At 37.2% G+C, this 21,819-nt stretch overlaps 1 long non-coding RNA gene across 1 annotated transcript in view; it reads left to right on the top strand.

Annotated features, from left to right (window-relative positions):
* Window positions 1-17,796, top strand: part of LOC139037103 (uncharacterized) — a 223,736-nt gene extending 205,940 nt beyond the window's left edge. The window contains exon 3 of the long non-coding RNA XR_011489920.1: window positions 17,395-17,796. This is a non-coding gene — a long non-coding RNA (uncharacterized lncRNA). The remainder of the gene's footprint in view (window positions 1-17,394) is intronic.
* Window positions 17,797-21,819: the final 4,023 nt, after the last annotated feature.

Here is a 21,819-nt window from a genome sequence, read left to right as displayed (position 1 = left end):
GGTGATGGACTCCTGAGATGTTCCTTGGACAGCAAGGAGATCAAATCAATCAATCCTAGAGGAAATCAACCCTGAATATCCACTGGAAGGACTGATGCTGAAGCTCCAATACTTTGGTCACCTGATGGAAAGAGCCAACTCATTGGGAAAGATCCTGATGCTGGGAAAGATTGAGGGCAAGCTTAGAAGGAGTTGACAAGAGGATAAGATGGTTGAATGAATCACTGACTCAATGGACACATGTTTGAGCACACTCTAGGAGATAGTGAAGGACAGGAAAGCCTGGTGTGCTGCAGTCCACGGGTTAAGAAAGAGTTGGACACAAATTAGTGACTGAGCAACAACAGGTCTAAGCTCCTTATTGCAATACCAGGCTTAAATTGGAAAAAGCAGGGAAAACCATGAGGCCATTCAGGTATGACCTCAATCAGATCCCTTATGATTATACAGTGGAGGTGATGAATTCAAGGGATTAGCTCTGGTAGACAGAGTGCCTGAAAAACTGTGGACAGAGGATTTTAACTCTGTACAGGAGACAGTGACCAAAACCATACCAAAGAAAAAGAATGCAAGAAAACAAAGTGGTTGTCTGAGGAGGCCTTACAGTTTGCTGAGGAAAGAAGAGAAGTGAAAGACAAAAGAGAAAGGGAAAGGTATACTCAACTGAATGCAGATTTCTAGAGAATAGCAAGGAGAGATAAGAAGGCCTTAAATGAACAATACAAAGAAATATAGGGAAACAATAGAATGGGAAAGACTAGAGAACTCTAAGAAAACTGGAGATATTAAGGGCACATGCAAGGATGGGCATGATAAAGGATAGAAACAGTAAGGGCCTAAGCCAAAGAGATTAAGAAGAGGTGGCACAAATATACAGAATAACAATACAAAAGATGTCTTAATGACTTAGATAACCATGATGGTGTGGTCACTCACCTAAGCCAGACATCTTGGAGTGTGAAGTCAAGTGGGCCTTAGGAAGCAAGCAAAGCTAGTGGAGATGATGGAATTCCGGCTGAAGTATTTAAAATCCTAAAGGATGATGATGTTAAAGTGCTGCACTCAATATGTCAGCAAATTTGTAAGACTCAGCAGTGGCTGTAGAACTGGAAAAGGCAGTTTTCATTCCAATCCCAAAGAAGGGCAATGCCAAATAATGTTCAAACTACTGTACAAATGCACTCATTTCACATGCTAACAAGTTTATGCTCAAAATCCTTCAGTTTGGTTTCAGTAGTACATGAACTGAGAACTTCTAGATGCACAAGCTGGGTTTCAGAGAGGCAGAGGACTCAGAGATCAAATTGCCAACATTCATTGGTTCATGGAGAAAACAAAGGAGTTCCAGAAAACCATCTACTACTGCTTCATTGACTATGCTAAAGCTTTTGACTGTGTGGAACAAAAACAAACTGGAAAATTCTTCAGGAGATGGGACTACCAGACCACCTTACCTGTCTCCTAGAAACTTGTATGCAGGTCAAGAAGCAACAGTTAAAACTGAACATGGAACAACTGGTTTGATTTGAGAAAGGAGTACGAGAAGGCTGTATATTGTCACCTTGCTTTTTCAACTTACATTCAGAGTACATCATGCGAAACGCCAGGCTAATAGATTACATAGCAGATTAGAAGGACATGAGCTCACAGCTTGATACCAAAAAAACACCAAAATCTCAATTTACTGCTGAACAACCACCACCAACAACAAAATGCTGCAACCTACCATAAAAGATACCCTACTTCCAATGAAAAAGAAGCCACAATGAGACAGTAGGAGCAGCACAATCACAATAAAATCTTTTCCAACCACAGTGCATGAGATTAGAAATCGATGATAAAAAACACAAACAATGTGGAGGATAAACAGTATGCTACTAAATAATGCATGGATCACTGAAGAAATCAAAGTTAAAAAGTACCTAGAGACAAATGAAATTTCAAGTATAATGATACAAAACCTATGTGATGCAATAAAAGCAGTTTTAAAAGGGAAGTTTATAGTGATACAATCTTATTTCAAAAAACAAGAAAAATCTCAAACAACCTTAACCTTATACTTAAAGCTACTAAAGAAAGAAGAACAAAAAACCCCCTAAAGTTAGTAGAAGGGAAAAGGCAGAAATAAATGAAATAGAAATAAAGAAGACAATAACAAACAATGAAAACAAAAACTAGCCCTTTGAAAGATAAACAAAATAGATAAACTTTTACTCAGACACATCAAGAAACAGGAGGAGGAGTCGGATCAACAAAATCAGAGATGAAAAAGGAGATGTTACAACTGACACAGAAATGCAGAGGATCGTAAGAGACAACCACAAGTAAGCACAAGCAAAAAAAAGGACAACCTAGAAGAAATGGACAAATTCTTATAAAGATACAATCTCCCATGACTGAACCAGGAAAAATTAAATAGGAATAGACCAATCACAAGCACTGAAATTGCAAGTGTGATTAAAAAGCTTTCTACATACAGAAGTCCAGGACAAGATGGCTACACAGATGAATTGTATCAGGACAACATCACCCTGATACCAAAACCAGACAAAAATGCCAGAAAAGAAGACAACAATATTGATGAACACAGATGCAAAAACACTCAATAAAGTATTAGCAAGCTGAAACCAATAACATATTTAAAAATTACACACCATGATCAAGTGGGACTTATTCCAGGGATGAATGATTTTTCAGTATCTGCAAATCAATCATATGAACCACTACATCAAGTTGAAGAATAAAAACTATGATCACCACAATAGATGCAGAAAATGCCTTTGAGAAAATTCTAAACCCATTATGATAAAAACCTTCCAGATAGTGGGCAAAAAGGGAACTTACCTCAATATAATAAAGGACTTATATGATAAACCTTATACCTAACATCATACTCAATGGTGAAAAACTAAAAGCATTTTCTCTAAGATCAGAAACAAGACAAGGACATCCACTCACATCACTTTTATTCAAAATAGTTTTGGAATTCCTAGCCATGACAATCAGAGAAAAAAAAAAAGATGTAAAAGGAATCCAAATTGTAAAAGAAGAAATACAACTGTCACTCTTTAAAGATGCTACCAGAAAATTGCTAGAGCTCATCAATGAATTCAGTAAAGTTGCAGGAGACAGCATTAATACACAGAAATCTGTTGTTTTTCTATATACTAACAACAAAAGATCAGAAAGAGACATTAAATAAACAATCCCATTTACCATCACATCAAAATGAATAAAATACCTAGGGATAGTCCTACCTAAGGAGGCAAAAGATCTGTACTCTGAAAACTATAAGAGGTATCAGCAAAGAAATCAAAGATGACACGAAGAGATGAAAGATATACCAAGTTCTTGGATTGGAAAAATCAATATTGTCAAAATTACTATAATACCCAAGGCAATCTACAGATTCAGTGCAATTCCTATCAAATTACCATTGGCCAATTAATCTATGACAAGGGAGGCAAAACTATACAATGGAGAAAAGAGAGTTTCTTCAATAAATGGTGCTTGGCAAACTGGACAGCTACATATAAAAACAAAATTAAAATATCCTTTAACACCATACAAAATGGATTCATGACCTAATTTAAGACTGGATACTATAAAGCTCTTATGGCTAAGCCCCTTTGCTGACCACCTAAACTATCACAACATTGTTAATCGGTGATATTCCAATACAAAACAAAGTTTAAAAAAGTTAAATAGAACTACAATGAGATATCACCTCATGTTATTCTGAAAGACTATTATCAAAAAGTCTACAAACATAAATGCTGGCTATAATGTAGCAAAAAAAGGAACCCTCTTGAGTGCCAGTGGGAATGTAAATTGCTACAGCCATTATGGAAATCATATGGAGGTTCCTTAAACTGAAAATAGAGCTATCATATGATCCAACAACCCCACTCCTGGGCTTACATCCAGAAAAAAATACGGTCAGAAAGGATATTTCTCGCAATGTTCTTTGCAACCCTGTTTACAATAGCCAAGATGTGGAAGCAAACTAAATGCCCATCAACAGATGAATGGATAAAGAAGATATGATACACATATACAATAGAATATTCCTCAGCCATAAAAAAGAATGAAATAATGCCATCTGCAGCAACAGGGATGGACTTGTAGATTATCATACTAAGTGAAGTAAGTCAAAGAGAAACATCATATGATATTGTTTATATGCAGAAAAATCCTAAAAAAATATAATACATATGAACTAATTTATAAAAGAAGCAAGCTCACAGACTTAGAGAACAAACTTACGGATATCAAAGAAGGGTGTGGGGGAGGGATAGATGGGAAGTTTGGGATTGACATGTACTGCTATATTTAAAATAGATAACCAAAAAAAAAATAATAAAATAGATAACCAACAAGGACCTACTATATAGCACAGGGAACTGTGCTCAATACTCTGTAATAACTAACATGGGAAAATTTTTTTAAAAGAATAGATATGTATATGTACAACTGAATCACTTTGCTCTACACCTGAAACTAACAACATTTCTAATCAACTATACTCCAAAATAAAATAAAAATTACAAAAAATATTTAACAAACTAAAATATTTAAAATAAAATACAGTAAAATGATATTTATGAATTTAAAATAAAATCAATAATTTGTAAAACTTGATGGTCAATGGCTAAATATAGTTAATATATAAGCTCAACTTACAAACTCATTACGGAGCATGCCTATACACTTATGTATGGCAGGAAGATTCTTTTCCATCTGAGCCAACAGGGAAGCCCATAAGAAAAGCACATGACCTGCTAATTTGTAAAATATCAAATTCAATTCACAAAGAGGTATAGGACAAGATTTTTTCCCCTCAGTAGTAAGAGGGGAAATATAAGAGACAAGGATTAGGCCACTTGAAAGAGTGAGTAGGATATTTAGACAAACCCCAAAAAGAAGAGCAAGGAAAATGAGTAAGATAAGATGTATGCCTAGTTGAATTACTTTTTATTATCAACATCTCACTCCCTTGGTGAAATGTACTTTCCTGCCACAATAAAGTTAAGTTGGGCTTTATAATTTTCTTTGGCTAAAGAAATGTCTCTTTCAGGCAAGAGTTTTTAAGACCTACTTTGTTTTTTACAAGATTTTATTGGCTAACATAATGGAGAGTATACATATAAACACTGCTCACCTGGATCCAGAAGGAAAAGTGCATGCTGCAAGCCCCCCCACCCCTCCATGCCCCAAACCACAATGGAAATGTTGTCTGGGGAAAAATAGACCTTTGCTGTTATAAGCCACTGAAATGATAGGATTATTTTATTATTTCAGCATAGCCTAGTATATCTTGTCTGGTACATCTGGTCAACTTAATGTTTTTGCCCTCCTGTGGGAAAATTGTTTGAAAGAAATGCCAAACAAAAGAGATTATCTACCCAAGAATGTACATAAAGAAGGTTTAGTGGGAGAGTAATGTTAACAGATTTACTTGCCATGAGTGAAGAGATTTAGGTAGAAAGTGATGAGATAAAAATGTAGTGTAAAGGGAAAAAATAATAGAAGGTAGATGGTTAAATATCTGGATAAGAAGTTTATATTTAGTTGAGGACTTGAGTGATGCAGAGCTTCAGTTTGAAGACAATTATGTTTTTCTTCCTTTTCTTATGATTTTTATTAACTATTACTTTGCCTAAAGTATTTCTATGGGACAAGAAATAGGATGGAGGAGCAGCATGCCAAATTATCAGTGAATAAATGTCCCATTCTATCTTGACTTCAATTATATTATCATAAAACTCCTAAGACCCTTAAACTAGAGTTTTTACCAGGAGAATCCTAATAATCCATCTTGTCAACTGTCCATTTTCTAGGGTCTAAAGAATGGAAAGAAATCCACAGAGACTGTAGGTAACATAGAAGTTATGGGTTAATATAAAGCTTTTTGTATCATAAACAAGACTGGAATGCAGGTGCACACAATTCAAGTCTACTGTAGGACCTAATAAAGTACACTGGCTCAGCAGTTGAAAAGCTAGGAGTTGCTATTTTTGTACAAAGATTTCAGACCCATGGCAGGAGACTGAGCCATAAACTGTGTTTGCCTCTTTGGATGGTAAATGACCTGCCCTTCTGCAGTGTGTTCACAGTGGGAACACTGCGAGGACTCGAGCAGGTCACAATTATCCATTGTGGCTTATCAACTTTGAGATATCCTCAATGTGAGTTCAAGTGCTTCCACGGTTTCCTTTCACACTATTGAAACTTTCTTTCTTCTCTTAAATCCCATATCAAACTTGGCCAAATCCTCTTTCTCTTCTGATCTCTATAATATCTGTGGACTCCATATTTCTGTCTTAACTCTCATTTCTTTCTCTGCATAATCTTTTTGGTTGTTCCTTCCAGAGTTCAGTGTTATATACTTGAAACTACCTACCTCTGTGTCTCTGAATCAAAATTTTACCACTGAGATCTAGAATTATATCTTGTTTCTCTGATACCTCAATTTTAAATTGTCCTAAATGAGTTTCTAATTGTACTTCTAATGCAAAACTAATGGTACCATCATTTACTGAAACACAAACTCAATAGCCTAAGTGGAGCCCATAATTTCCTTTTCTTTTATTCTCTGAATCTTTTTAATCTTAAATCCTATCAGTCAAATTGCTTCCTTAGTTTGTCTCCTTCTCTTCATCTCCAGCTGAATTGATTGTTGTCACCTCTTACACAGACTATTGTAATAATGCTTCAGAAAGTCCCCTTGTCTCTTGCCTTCTCTTCATCCAATTTACCCACCATCCAATTTACCATCTACACTGAGAATTATGAATCTAAAACACAAATTAGATCCTATTACTCCACTTCTTAAACATTCCAGTGTTTCTCCATTGCCTAATCTGTATCATTCATCTTTGTGTACACATAAGACCCTTTGTTACCTAGAATCTTGTCCACTTTTCTATGTCCACTCATATCACTTGATGTCCCTAGAAGTGACCTCATTGTGCTCCTTCATGCCTCTTAGCTGTGCACATACTCCTCAATCTGAAATAGCCCTCTACTGTTTCTACTGGTCAAACGTTGGGCAAACTCCTACTCTCCATTCAGGAATTAGTCTAAGCACTCCCTGTGCAAACACTGGGTGAAAGGTGCTTGTATATCAGGCTGTATCTTCCTTTCAAAGCCTCATATCAGTATTATCAAACGTAGCCCTTTGTTTACTGGTCAAGTTTTATAATAGACTGCATGTTCCTTTAGGAAAAGAACTCTATCTTCATACACTCACAACTCAGCTCAGTGGCTGGCACATAGTAAGTGATCAGTGCTGCTGCTGCTAAGTCACTTCAGTCGTGTCTGACTCTGTGCGACCCCATGGACAGCAGCCCACCAGACTCCCCCGTCCCTGGGATTCTCCAGGCAAGAACATTGGCGTGGGTTGCCATTTCCTTCTCCAATGCATGAAAGTGAAAAGTGAAAGTGAAGTTGCTCAATAACAAGTGTTAAATATACCAGTGAACAAATAATTGCATGTATCTTTTCTGACTTTAAAAGAATACAGTACATTCCCTCTTCCTGCTGCTCTGGGAACAATAGTTTGACCTTAGCCACTTATTAATTTTATTTGCTCATGAGATTAACAAAGTTATAACACTTTAATCCTGTAGGACAGGAGTAGTACTGGGTGAGGGCTGAGGGCTAACAATGCTGGATTTCTTGTGCCCTTGTGTACTTTTTTGGATAATTAAAACTTATTTTTCTATTCTTGTTAGTGTCTTGCATGCCCAGAGAGAGGCAAAGGTAATGATGTTAAGAAATCTTTCTCTGGTTACATTTTTAAAAGAACCTTTTCTTCTGAGAAGAAAAAAGTTGTCATTTTTTCAATTTAAATGTCAAAGTGAAACTTTTTTTTCAGTAATCTGTACAAAATGTGTACTTTTGATACAGTAACCTAGATCCAGGTTGGTCTGAAATTGCTGCTGATTTTGAACAATTTAGACTACAGGTCATACAGTGATGTATTTCCTTGGTTTCTGGGATCTGGCACTATAACAGACTCTGGGAGGTAAAACAGGGTGGGGGAGTAGTTGTTTCTATTTAACAAAAACCATTATGTTATACAAAGAGCAAAACAATTGTGTCAGACAAGGCATGTAAGAATTTGGTTAGATCTGAAGACTCAAATGAAAATGAGATAAGCTAATTTTGATTCAAAGGCTGCAGACTCTGCCTAGTAGTGAAATGAAGGGTTCTCTGAGGTTGTCGTCATGGCAACCAGCGCTGGAGGGAGCTAAGCTTAGAGTGCCCTTGTCCTGCATCGCTGTCAGGTTAGAGATCCCCTATTGGGAGGAATGGTGCTGGTGAACAGGTAGTGAGAAATCACCAACTGAACCATTTACCCCATTTAACCATTTATTAAATCTGTCTTTGGGCACATGTGCACAGCTAACTGTAATGAACTCATAGTTATGATTCTACCCTACCTCCCATCAGGTTACAAATTGGAACTGCTTCCAACAGAAAATCAGAAGCTTTCAGGGTCTCCATCTGCCTTTAAAAAATATTTTGCTGAGAATTTTCTCAATTCATCGCATTTCCACATGGGCCTCTGTTTGCTTTGGGGAACAATTAGTTCTGGACTTACTATAAGAGATGCCTGTTATCTGCCTCTCTCTATCCCTGACTTGGTTACTCCCTTAAGAGCCCCATATAGTAAGCTGTCAACATGCTAAGAGAGAATTGATGGCACAATGATTTTCTCAACATAGGGAAGAGACTGAGGGGACACACAATCTCTATCAGAAGGTTTACCAGAAGCACCTTTAAGTAAAGATTTGATCTACAGCCCTTGAAAAGCTCTTTTAAGGAGCTGGTAGTGGATTCTGAAAGAGAATTTTTGTAAAAACTTTTCAAAATCCTTCCTCCGCCTTATCCTCTACTATTTACCCATATCACCATTATCCCAACAATAGGTTTACAGTAACTCTTGTGGATTGCTTCTAATATTGCTTAGTGACAGTTTACATAGGTAAGAATCTTGGAAACATTTAAAAAGTGGAATAATAACAATAAAATAATAATTTCCATGTCCCTAATGTGAGACTGTGCTAAACACTTTATATAATATTAGTTCTTTTAAATCTCAGCAATCCAATGAAATAATATTTTCATCTCGATATTATAAGTGAGAAAATGAATCTTAGAAAGGTTAACAACTTGTAACAAGGTCAACAACTAGCCTGTGTCAGAACTAGAACCTGAAAACAGACTGTTTTGGCTTCAAAGTCTGGTGTGGTTTTTTTTTTTTTTTTTCAATTTATTTTTATTAGTTGGAGGCTAATTACTTTACAATATTGTAGTGGTTTTTGTCATACATTGACATGAATCAGCCATGGATTTACATGTATTCCCCATCCCGATCCCCCCTCCCACCTCCCTCTCCACCCGATCCCTCTGGGTCTTCCCAGTGCACCAGGCCCGAGCACTTGTCTCATGCACCCAACCTGGGCTGGTGATCTGTTTCCTCATAGATAATATACATGTTTTGATGCTGTTCTCTTGAAACATCCCACCCTCGCCTTCTCCCACAGAGTCCAAAAGTCTGTTCTATACATCTGAGTCTCTTTTTCTGTTTTGCATATAGGGTTATCATTACCATCTTTCTAAATTCCATATATATGTGTTAGTATACTGTAATGGTCTTTATCTTTCTGGCTTACTTCACTCTGTATAATGGGCTCCAGTTTCATCCATCTCATTAGAACTAATTCAAATGAATTCTTTTTAATGGCTGAGTAATATTCCATGGTGTATATGTACCACAGCTTCCTTATCCATTCATCTGCTGATGGGCATCTAGGTTGCTTCCATGTCCTGGCTATTATAAACAGTGCTGCAATGAACATTGGGGTGCACGTGTCTCTTTCAGATCTGGTTTCCTCAGTGTGTATACCCAGAAGTGGGATTGCTGGGTCATATGGCAGTTCTATTTCCAGTTTTTTTAAGAAATCTCCACACTGTTTTCCATAGCGGCTGTACTAGTTTGCATTCCCACCAACAGTGTAAGAGGGTTCCCTTTTTTCCACACCCTCTCCAGCATTTGTTGCTTGCAGACTTTTGGATAGCAGCCATCCTGACTGGCGTGTAATGGTACCTCATTGTGGTTTTGATTTGCATTTCTCTGATAATGAGTGATGTTGAGCATGTTTTCATGTGTTTGTTAGCCATCTGTATGCCTTCTTTGGAGAAATGTCTGTTTAGTTCTTTGGCCCATTTTTTGATTGGGTCATTTATTTTTCTGGAATTGAGCTGCAGGAGTTGCTTGTATATTTTTGAGATTAATCCTTTGTCTGTTGCTTAAAGTCTGGTGTTTTTAACTACTCTATTGTCTCCCAAAATCAGTATTAAACTTTAATATTGATGTCAACATGATAATTTTCTTCTGAATAATTAATTTTGGCTTTCTATTCTTATTAGGCAAAATTCATATCATATGCCTACTGTGTGTTGACTTGAAATAGAGATTTAGATATTTTTCAAATATTTCTCAGCAAAGATGGGTTTATTCCAGATAAACAGAGAACTGCAGTCAGAATCTGTAACTGTGTTGAACTATGTGCAAGTTCCCATGTGGCAAAGAAAAGAGAATGCTTTTATATAGAGGAAGAGGAAATTGGGAGGTCTGTAGAAAACAACGAATACATGACCTTTCATTGACCAAGTCCTCTCCAGGAAAGCAGAGGAGTCTTTCTTCTTTGTGTTGGACTCTGCTACCATCAGTGTGAGAACTCCCCAGTCTTGTCTCCAAACTCTACTTAATTCAAGTTTCTATTTATTAATTTTTAGAATTTCATTCTTTATCAAGACCTTCCTGTGAAAGCATCACTGATCGAGAATCAGGTATTCTAGTTTCAGTGGGGTTTTTTGTCACCCGTGTTAAGGAAGTATCTTTCCTCTGTGTAGTATCTTGTGTAGTTGGGAAAGTGCCCAATTTGGAACCCTACTGAGGCCACATTTGAGTAACAAAGAGAGGTAGGAGGGATCTCTCTCAGATAATTTTTTAAAGTTTAAAGCTCATATGTTATCAAATCATAGATATTGGAGATTATCTGAAGCACTAAATCATTATCAATGGTTTGGCAACAAACTTCCAATAGGCCTGATCTCGATATCTTGGGAAAACATCAGATGTTGTCTGCTTCAACTTTTAAACATCTGCTAATTGCGGTGTCAAGGACAGAGGGGTTCATATCAAACTTTAAGACTTTAAAAGACTATATTTTCCTGTTCTTACCATAAAATTGGGTCAAGTTTGCTGCTGTTGAGTAAAACACATTGAGGCTGGCAGTAAGAGACATCCATTTTATGCAGTAACCAACCTGCCTGAGAAAACCTTGCATCTGGCACTTTGTCTGGGGTTTTGGGAAACTGAGGACACAATGAAGTCTTTCTGCATCTAAGTGTAGCCCTCTGATATAAGATGTCCTAAATATCAAGCCTTGGTTTGGGCAAACTGCAGTTTTTCTTTGGTACCCTTATATTCCTTTAAGGCTAAAGCTTCAGCAAGTGGATGCTTTTTTCCTGTGAGGAGACTTGAGAAGGAGGGAAAAGAAGCAAATCATCCATGTATTGAAACAAAGTGCAACCTCCAGGGAGCTTTAGGTCATCCAGATCAGCCTTCCGGATTCGAGAGAAATAATAAGGGCTCTCTGTATAATCTTCAGGCATTACTGTCCAGGTGAATTTTTTTCCCTAAGTGAAGTCAAAATGATTTTGGCTAGCTTCATCAACTGGCATACTAGGGAATACCCTGTGTGAATCAATTGCACTAAAGAATTTACTTTCAGTGGTAATAGATGTTAGTATGGTATGATGATTAGGAACAATCAGGTGTCTAGGGCTAACAGCATTAATTTATTGCTCAAAGTTCCTGGAAAATTTCCACCCTCAACATGTAGATTTTCTCACCGGTAAAATGGAAGTGTTACAGAGACTAGTACAAGGGATAATGAGGCCTTAAGCCTTGTAATCTTCTATCATAAGCTTTATGCCTTGAAGGGTTTCTTTATTTATAGGGTATTGGATAATTATGGGAAAAGGTTTTGAGAGGTCTGTTTAAATGTTGATGGGAGGTTCACTGAGAATTTTGCCAACATCAATTGGAGAGTTTACCCATCAGAAAGTGGTAGCTGATTCATTAGGGACAAATGATCAGTGTTTCCAGAATCAGCTCTAGTGCTGTCAGGTGTAGAACAAATGAAAAATCTCAAAGGGTCATTTAATTCATCTGGTTGGTTACTTCATTACTTATTGTCACTTCCTAAAATCATTTCCCCCTTTTGGGAGAAAGAAATTCTGATGAGTTACTTCTCTGAGAATTCTTGGCCTAATTAATGGAAAAGAGTAAAGAACTAAGGAGAAAAGGATCTGTATCTGTCAAAGGGCCTTAAGCAAAAGAAAGTAAGTTCAGAGACAGGAACCTCCTGAGATTCATGGAGATTCCCACTACTTGAGAATGGCTTTAGTATTCCAATGCAGGGGTTGTTTTAAAGTCATGGGGTTGAGCAGTGAGAATGTGGCTCCACCATCAGTTTAGGCTGAAAGAGATTTGTCCCCAACCTGGAGAAGTGTTTCTCTCAAATGATTTAAAAGGGAAGAAAGTGAAAAGTCACTGTGATTGCCAGGAAAGAAGAGGAGTCTTCTCTTGAGCTCTGTTCTCATGACAGGTGTAAGAGATCCCCTTCTGGTCTCCTGATTCTATTTAATTGAAAAAGTGAAAGTGAAAGTCACTCAGTTGTGTCTGAATCTTTTCGACCCCATGGACTGTAGCCCGTCAGGCTCCTCTGTCCATGGAACTCTCCAGGCAAGAATACTGGAATGGGTTGCCATGCCCTTCTCCAGGGGATCTTCCCAATGCAGGGATTGAACTCAGGTCTCCCACACTGCATTGGATTCTTAATCATCTGAGTCACCAAGGAAGATCATTTAATTGAGGTTCCTGTTTAATAATTTGTTACATGTGTGCCAGGTGATATTTTAAGCACTTGAATTAGTGATGAACATCACAGGTTAACACTCTGACTTTTGGATTCTACAATTTAAGGGTGGGGATACAAAAGTCAAACAAGAAAATAAGCAAACAAGATTATTAGAGGTAGTGACTCATGCTCTGAGAGGGGGGAAGCAGTAATGGGGTGTGTCTTGACATTTCTGTGTATAATGGTAGAGTAATTTAAGAACATGAGATCATTAGGGAATAACTATTTATGAAGGGAACATTTCCTCCAAGACTTGAATAGTGGGAAAGGGACATTCTGTCATGGATTAGGCTACAAAGTTGTCTAGGCAGAAGTTCTGAGGGAGGAATATACTTAGCATGTTTCAGAAATTCAAAGAAGGTCAGTGTGAACCAAGGAAAGTGAGAAATGAAAAAAAAAGGATGATAAAGTGTAAAATTAGTAAAGTGGACAGGGATCAAATGATGCAGAATAATACAAATTGTGATAAAATGATGAGATTTTACTCTAAATGCAAAGGAGAAATTCTAGAAAGCACTAAGCAGGGTGATAACATGATCTGCTTTGTGTCCTTAAAACCATCCCTGTGACTGTTGGGTAGAAAATGGATTATAGAAGAAAGGACAAGAATATGAGCAAGGAGATCTGTAAAGAAATTATTAGTGTAATCTGGGTTAAAAGGAGGGTGGTTTGGGTTAGCTGGTGACAGTGGAACTGGAGAGAACTGGGCAGAATCAGGATACCTTTTGAGAGTACTATCAATCAGTTCAGTTCAGTTGCTCAGTCGTGTCTGACTCTTTGTGACCCTATGACAGCAGCACACCAGGCCTCCCTGTCCATACCAACTCCTGGAGCTTACTCAAACTCATGTCCATTGAGTCGGTGGTGTCATTCAAACATCTCATCCTCTGTCATCCCCTTCTCCTCCCACCTTCAATGATTCCCAGCATCGGGGTCTTTTCCAATGAGTCAGTTCTTCACATCAGGTAGCCAAAGGATTGGAGTTTCAGCTTCAGCATCAGTCCTTCCAATGAATATTCAGGACTGATCTCCTTTAGGATATACTGGTGGGATCTCCTTGCAGTCCAAGGGACTCTCAAGAGTCTTCTCCAACACCACAGTTCAAAAGCATCAATTCTTCAGTGCTCAGCTTTCTTTATCGTCCAGCTCTCACATTATACTATCACATCCAGTACTATCAATAGATCATGCTACTAGATTGGCGATAGAAGTGTCAGGCATAGGGAGGAATTAAGGACAATCCCAGATTAATGTCAACTCTGTAGTTTTGAACTTCAGTGACCAGGTAGATAAATATGACATTTATTTAGACGTAGACAACCAAGTAAGAAGCAAATGATAGAACTGGGGTAATCAAGAGCTTCATTTTAAGATTAAATAAATCTTCTTTAGCCTGCTTTCCATCTATGTGTACCTATGTCTAATTAGCTGCTATTTATACAGTAGTATTTCACAACTGTTCATTGGGTTAACATGTGGAAAAATCAATTCACTTACCTAGTTTTTATTAAATTCAGGCAAAACCCTCCACTGTGAAAACCTTACTGATTCTGGAATCCTGTTGTCCAATTTTGGAACAGGTCAATTTTGCTCCATTTAAATCACTAAATAGGCATAATCACTTGTACTCTGAATTGTAAAATTTGCCTCCTCCAAACTCACCAGACTTTTGCAAAACTTTTATTAACCCACTGCAAGAAATATTCACGTCCTAAGTGAATACAATATTCATATAACAGCCAAAGCTACAGAGCCCCATTGTCACTTTATCAAAATTAGCTTTCTTTTCCTTGAGGTAAATTGCAGATTCTTGCAAATAATATAGAATGTGACCTATGTTCCATATGATAAGTGAAATACCTCCAGTCATCCAGATTGCTCAATAAGACAGGCTTATTCTTTCACTCATATTTTAATTGCTATAATGTCATCCTCAAAGCTCATTATGTTTTGAAGGTACTGTATCTTTGGTGTAAAATATTTTTATTGAGAAAATGATTTTTTTCCTGCCTTGAGAATAGCTCCCTAATTAGAAAGCTCATACCATTAGTGTAAGTATATCACATTAAACATACACTCTGATGAATTGATAATTCATTTCAATCTCAAATTATAATCATTTTATTACCTTTCTGCAAGAAAGAAACCTCCAATGAAAAGAGAAAAGCACTATGATATTTTGAAAAATTGGACTGTTCTTGGTTCACTTAGGATTTCTTGACAGTCATGGTTGCATAGATGGTTTATAATAATTTTATTTATTTATTTCCATTTTATTCTTTCAGCAATCAATTGGCATTTGAACCTGCTGCCTCCAACCTGTCACCCTACCAAGACTGTGACATAACGATTTATATATAATTTTGCAATAATCTCAAAATTTGTTATCTTTGAAGGAGCTTCAAGAAAATTACTCTGTCATCATTAAAATATCTTCCATTTATTCTAATCATTACAGTGATTATATGAAAAGCATGGTCTATATTTTCCTGCAGACACTGAGTTGTGCCAGCAGAGAATGACTGTCTGCTATTGTCACAGAATCAGCAGTTTTAGGCAGCATATAATACATTAGCTTTCAAATTTTCTTCATTAGAAACTCTCCAAGTTTAATTTGCTCAACTATATGGAGGTTAAAGATCTGCTGGTAAAGCACTCATCATTAACAGTGATTATTCATCGTCACATTTGAGTAGGCAAATTCCACTTTTGGAGATTTTCTTGCTAAGGAGAATTAATGAGAGCTGTGAAATCACAGTGCAAGCTTCAGGCCACGACTCTAAAGGTTGGGACTTAAAAATCGAGACGAACCTAAGAATCTCAGTCACGTGGCAGAGTTGGGTCCTTGTCAGGGTAGACAGGTAGAGAACAGAGACAAGAAGGGAGGGTGGAGTGACCTAGAGAGCCAGCCTTACTAATCTTGCCAGCTTGACTAAAATTTGACTGGTATCTTCCTGACTAGAGGCCCCTGACTTTTCTTTCTTAGAGAAACCTGCAACTGTAAATTCTTTCTCCATTCTTTTTGAGATGTAAATCATGTATAACCCAGGAATGTCTTTCTCAACAACCTGGGAGTCTTCTCTTTGAACTATAATCATCAAGAAAGATGTACTAATCATTTGAGAAAAATCAATGAGAACTTCAGTCTTTCAAAGTGGATCCTATTGACCCCTTACATGAGAATTACTCAAGTAATTAATGAAATGCACATATCTGGAGTATTGCAGAAAGTCTTAAATTATCTGGGCATGAGACTCAAAATCTCTTAAACAAGTTCCTGCATTCTTTCTTCTACTTATGAAAATCTGAGTATAACTGCTGTAAAGCAAGTGATTACTGTAAGCTTCATAGAAAAAAAAAAAAAGTAAAAAGTCATGAAAAAGAATTCCAAACAATGGAAAGGAGAATTTTAATTCTGTTTTTATAATGATAAAAGCAAAGAGATAGAGGTTTTCAATCTATATTGTACTGTGATAGAAATCTTAAATCACTTGATTTTTCTCCCTGTGTTATTTTCCCCCATAAAAGACATCATCAATTGAGAATGTATTGTCCTCCTAACATTTTCTATTGGAGAAAATTCCAGAATTTTTTTTCATTTGTTCATCAGAATGTACATGACTATGTTTGGCATTGCTTCTGTGTAAATCATGCTGAATTTCTCACTGCAATTGAAATTTCTTCTTATTCAAGGATTATGGAAAACCAGGGATAGTTACAGGAGAAAAGTTCTTTCCTTTTACTTTCCTTTTTCTAAGCAAAAAATTACATGTAAAAAAAAAAATCTATTCTTTTATTTGTAGAATAAGGAAAATGACATCCTAAACCAGGTCCTAGAAAATGGCCATGGGTCAATGACTTTCAGCACAGTGATTTGTTTAATTTTTAGAGGCCCCCTTTTTCTGGAAAATGTGTCTCTTGATCCCGTTACTCCTGTAATGAACAACTTCTATGTCTTTAAAGTCAATTCTGAAGGAAGGTTCTCTGTCAGCAATTATTTACAATAGAAAGTATGACTTTATTATATCACTGTTTTTCTTTCCGATAGTTCCACTTTAAGAAGCTTTCTCCCATGGGTCAAACATTTTATACCATTAAGGAGGAGGAGAGAGTAATTTTGGAAGCAGGAGATCCTTTCTAATGTCTCTAAATTTAACCCGTTTCCTCCTAATAACACCATCTTCTCTAAAACAAACCTTTTCCTGAGAAAGACTATACATTCACTTCCCTTCTCCTTGCTGAAAAGAAAGTAGTTCCCCCACAACATGAAAAACCATGAAGGAAAAGAGGCAGAGGATCAAATGAGGGAAATGTAACTAAACAGACTTCTAGCTTGGGACTTTTCAATCTGTGTTTTCCTATTCTTTTACCCATTTCTTACCCACTACTACAGATAGAAGCATTTGGATTTGAACGTGGATTTTCCCTGCCACAGCTTCCTATCTGCATGGACCAGAGAACCCTGGCATGGAATGGGGGCCTTAACGACGATCTCTGACCTGAGCAACAGAAATGCCACACTAGACCTTGACTTCTAGATGGAGAACCAGGAGGAAGTGAGGCTGCTAGAGTTTGCTTCTACACACACACACACACACACACACACACACACACACACCCCTTCCATGATTAGTAATCAGTGGCGGAAGTACAGGAAATCATAAGTAGGTTAAATTGCTTTTTTTGTTTTAATGCGTTCCTTTGTTTGCCTTTGTCCTGGTTTGGAAAACCCCTCTCTGCGTGGGAAGCTGCACTGCAGCCCTTGGTACAATTAAAGCCACGCTGAGAGACTACCGTTTAAAGAGCTCTCTCAGACAGAGCCTTTTATTTTTAGGAGTGGCTAGCATGGCCTCTTACACACTTAGATTGGGAGAAACACTGTGCCCTAAGACAATAAGCGAGCATGTGAGATTTCCAGCCATCCAGAAGAGGATCTCATGCATACTCAGAGAAATGATCTTTGGATTTTTTTTTTAACCTGTGTACCTTTTTATTTTTCAAATAAAGCTGAAGATAATCAAGTTTTTCTATTCAATATTATAAAATAGCATAGCTAGAGGCATGAGGGAAAGCTGAGTGGCTATAAATAGAGAGATGTGGTGAAGGCCAAGTACTGATGGAGTGCAGACCAAAGGTTTGGGGAGGTGATCAGAGCAAAAAACTTAAAAGGTGACATGGGCTAGGAAGACATATAGGAATAAGAAGTTTGCAACTGGGCAGGACCTGAGAAGTGTGTATGTAAAGGTGGATTGGTTGTAGCATTGCTGCCTGGCAGAGTCATACATTTTTTTCTCTTCAAAATTTACTGAGCACTATGTGTCAAGTCTTGTGCTAGATCCAGAGGCTACATAAAAGAATACATGAGGGCTACTTTCTGGAAGAATATAAAGATATAAATGTAGAAACTGATAATTATGTTTAAATAGGATCCAAATCAATAGAAAATACAGAATACAATGAAGCTGCCAAATAAAAATTTGTTATTTGTAATCTATTACTTACTAGCCACTGCAGTGGCCAACCTTCAGCACACCCTGAAAAGAGTTCAGGGTGCAGATCAGGAATGAGACACTATGCTCAGAAAAACAGACAGAACAGGCCTTCAAGACAGAGATTTTCAGAAGAAGGTTCTGTGAGCCCAAATGCTTATATTTTATTATATTTAGAAAAGCACTAAAATCATTACTTGCCTGCTCCTTGTGACTAGCAGCAAGCCTCTGCTAAAATGCATACTTGACTGCACATATCCCCCTCCACTAGAATCATATATCAATATAATGATGACCTTCTCCTCTACCCCTGCAGAGCAATTCCCTAGGGCTTTCTGAGATGCTGTCTCCCAGCCTATAGTTCTCGTTTTGCCCCACATTAAACTTAACTGACAACTCTCATGTTGTGCATTTTTTTCAGTCGACATTACCAAACTTTAAAATATTTATATTTTGAAGTTTTCATAAATTACATATGAAAGTATTTGCAAAATTTTAAGAATAAAAATGAAACATTAAAGATATGTTCATGTACTCTGTTCTTTAACATACATGAGCATAAATATGGACTCCTACTTTATATCCACATGTAGACATCTCCATCTGTAAATGTATTCTTGATGCATTAAGACAGTATGGTTCTGGCACAAAAAGAAATATAGATCAATGGAATAGGATAAAAGCCAAGAGATAAACCCACACACCTATAGTCTCCTAATCATTAACATAGGAGGCAAGAATATACAATGGAGAAAAACAGCCGCATCAATAAGTGGTTTTGGGGAAACTGGACAGCTAAATGCAAAAGAATGAAATGAGAACACTTTCTAATACCACACACAAAAATAAACTCAAAATGGAATAAAGACCTAAATGTAAGGTCAGATAGTTTAAAACTATTTGAGGCAGAACCCTCTTTGAAATAAATCACAGCTAGATATTTTTTGACCCACCTCCTACAGTAAAGAAAATAAAAATAAAAAATGAGACCTGATTAAACTTAAAAGCTTTTGAACAGCAAAGGAAACCATAAACAAGATGAAATGACAACCCTCAGAAGGATAGAAAATATTTGCAAATGAAGCAGCTGACAAAGGATTAATCTGCAAAATACACAAGCATTTCATGCAGCTGTATAAAAAAAAAAAAAAAACAACCCAGTCAAAAAGTGGACAGAAGATCTAAACAGACATTTCTCCAAAGAAGACATACATGTGACCAAAACACACACTGAAAAGATGATCACCATCACTAATTATTAGAGAAATGCAAAATCGAAACTACAGCAGCACTGGTAGTTCCATCATCAAAAAAGTCTATAAACAATAAACGCTGGAGAGGGTGTGGTAGAAAAGGAAACCCTTTTACACTGTTAGTGGGGATGTAGACTGATACAACCACTATGGAGAATTAGTATGAAGTAAAGTGAAGTCGTTCAGTCGTGTCCGACTCTTTGCGACCCCATGGACTGTGGCCTGCAAGACTTCTCTGTTCATGTAACTTTCCAGGCAAGAGTACTGGAGTGGGTTGCCATTTCCTTCTCCAGGGGATCTTCCAGACCCAGGGATCAAACCCAGGTCTCCTGCATTGCAGGCAGATGCTTTACCATCTGAGCCACAAGGGAATTAGTATGAAGGTTCCTTAAAAAACTAAAAATAGAACTATCATCAGTTCAGTCCAGTCGCGCAGTCAAGTCCAACTCTTTGCAACCCCATAGACTGCAGCACGCCAGACTTGCCTGTCCATCACCAACTTCTGGAGCTGGTTCAAACTCAGTCCATTGAGTCAGTGATGCAAATCAAACATCTCATCCTTTGTCATTCCCTTCTCTCCCTGCCTTCAACCCTCCACAGCTGCCACAAACATGTGAACAATCTCTGACTGGCTTCTAGAGGATAAGAGACCATATGTAACTAAGACCAATATGGATCAGACATTCCTCATCCATGTTAGCTGCTGGTTTCTGACATTTCAGTGAACTCAGTTGAGAACAAAAAAGTCCAGAGCTGAATCCAGCTCAAATTGCCAACCTACAAAACTGTATATTATGTAAATGGTTGTTTTAGCTACTCAAATTTTGGAATAGTTTGTTACACAGTGATAACTAACTGCTACAGGAAATGAATGAGATGAGCCACAGAATAGAATTTTTAAAATAACATGGCTTTAACTTCCAAATCTATAAATCAGTAGCAAATAGAGCAACATTATAACAATACCCGTCAGGTCTTACTAAAACCAATAATACTAGAAGAATCTTGGTAAGTAAATTCACAGTTACTGAATTGTATTTTTCTGATCTCTTATTTACACAGTGCAATTTCCAGTAAAAACATTTTTCATCTCATAGTAACAATCATTATTGGTCATATTTTAGTAACCTATAAAGAACATACTTACAAATTGTATAAAAATGCAGGTCCAATATTTTTTATTTCAATGTTGTTTGAAACTTTTTATTTATAGCAAATGACAAAAGTCTTTAAGATAACTCCTCCTAAGCAAATAGTAGATCGCTGAGAAAATTTTGGAATAAAATAGCAACTTCTAGTCCTAGCAAACTATGAAATAGTAGTCTATTCATTTTCCCTCTGTTGTTCTACCAATGAATGAAAGAGAAAAGTCCTCTAACCACCTAGTCTTAGAGAGTGTCTATCAAGATGAAGTGAAATGGTTCGTCTTAAAATACTTCACAAAACATAAAGCACTCAGTTCAGTTCAGTCACTCAGTTGAGTCTGACTCTTTGTGACCCCATGGACTGCAGCACACCAGGCTTCCCTATCTACCACCAACTCCTGGGGTTTACTTGAACTCATGTCCATTGAGTTGGTGATGCTGAAGCTGAAACTCCAATACTTTGGCCACCTGATGTGAAGAGCTGACTCATTGGAAAAGACCCTGATGTTGGGAAAGATTGAAGGCAGGAGGAGAAGGGGATGACAGAGGATGAGATGGTTGAATGACATCACCGACTCACTGAACTGAGTGCTTTATGTTTAGTCAATGCATTTCTTTTTCTTGGGGCTCATCTTGATCCCTGCCTCTTGTACAGTGTCCTGAACCTCCATCCATAGTTCTTCATAAAGCGATATGTAAATGGAAAGTTATATGATGCTTTTACATCAAAGGAATAGCTTTTCTTCTGGGTTGAATAAATAGAGAGAAAAAAGAGAAAGAATTAGTCTCTAGTAAAGACTAATCACTTTATTTTGTGAGATAAAGAAAGCACTTTGTTGCCCTTCCCTGAGAAGTTTAACAGAGACCATCTGGTGGGTCCTCCAAGCATTTCATAATCAATCTCACATTTCATTAATCAACTATGGGCACT

Source organism: Odocoileus virginianus, chromosome 2, assembly GCF_023699985.2.
Source record: "Odocoileus virginianus isolate 20LAN1187 ecotype Illinois chromosome 2, Ovbor_1.2, whole genome shotgun sequence".
Classification (NCBI taxonomy): Eukaryota; Metazoa; Chordata; class Mammalia; order Artiodactyla; family Cervidae; genus Odocoileus; species Odocoileus virginianus.
The sequence above is the reverse complement of the archived record's forward strand: the minus strand, read 5'-3'. Positions and strand labels throughout refer to the sequence as shown.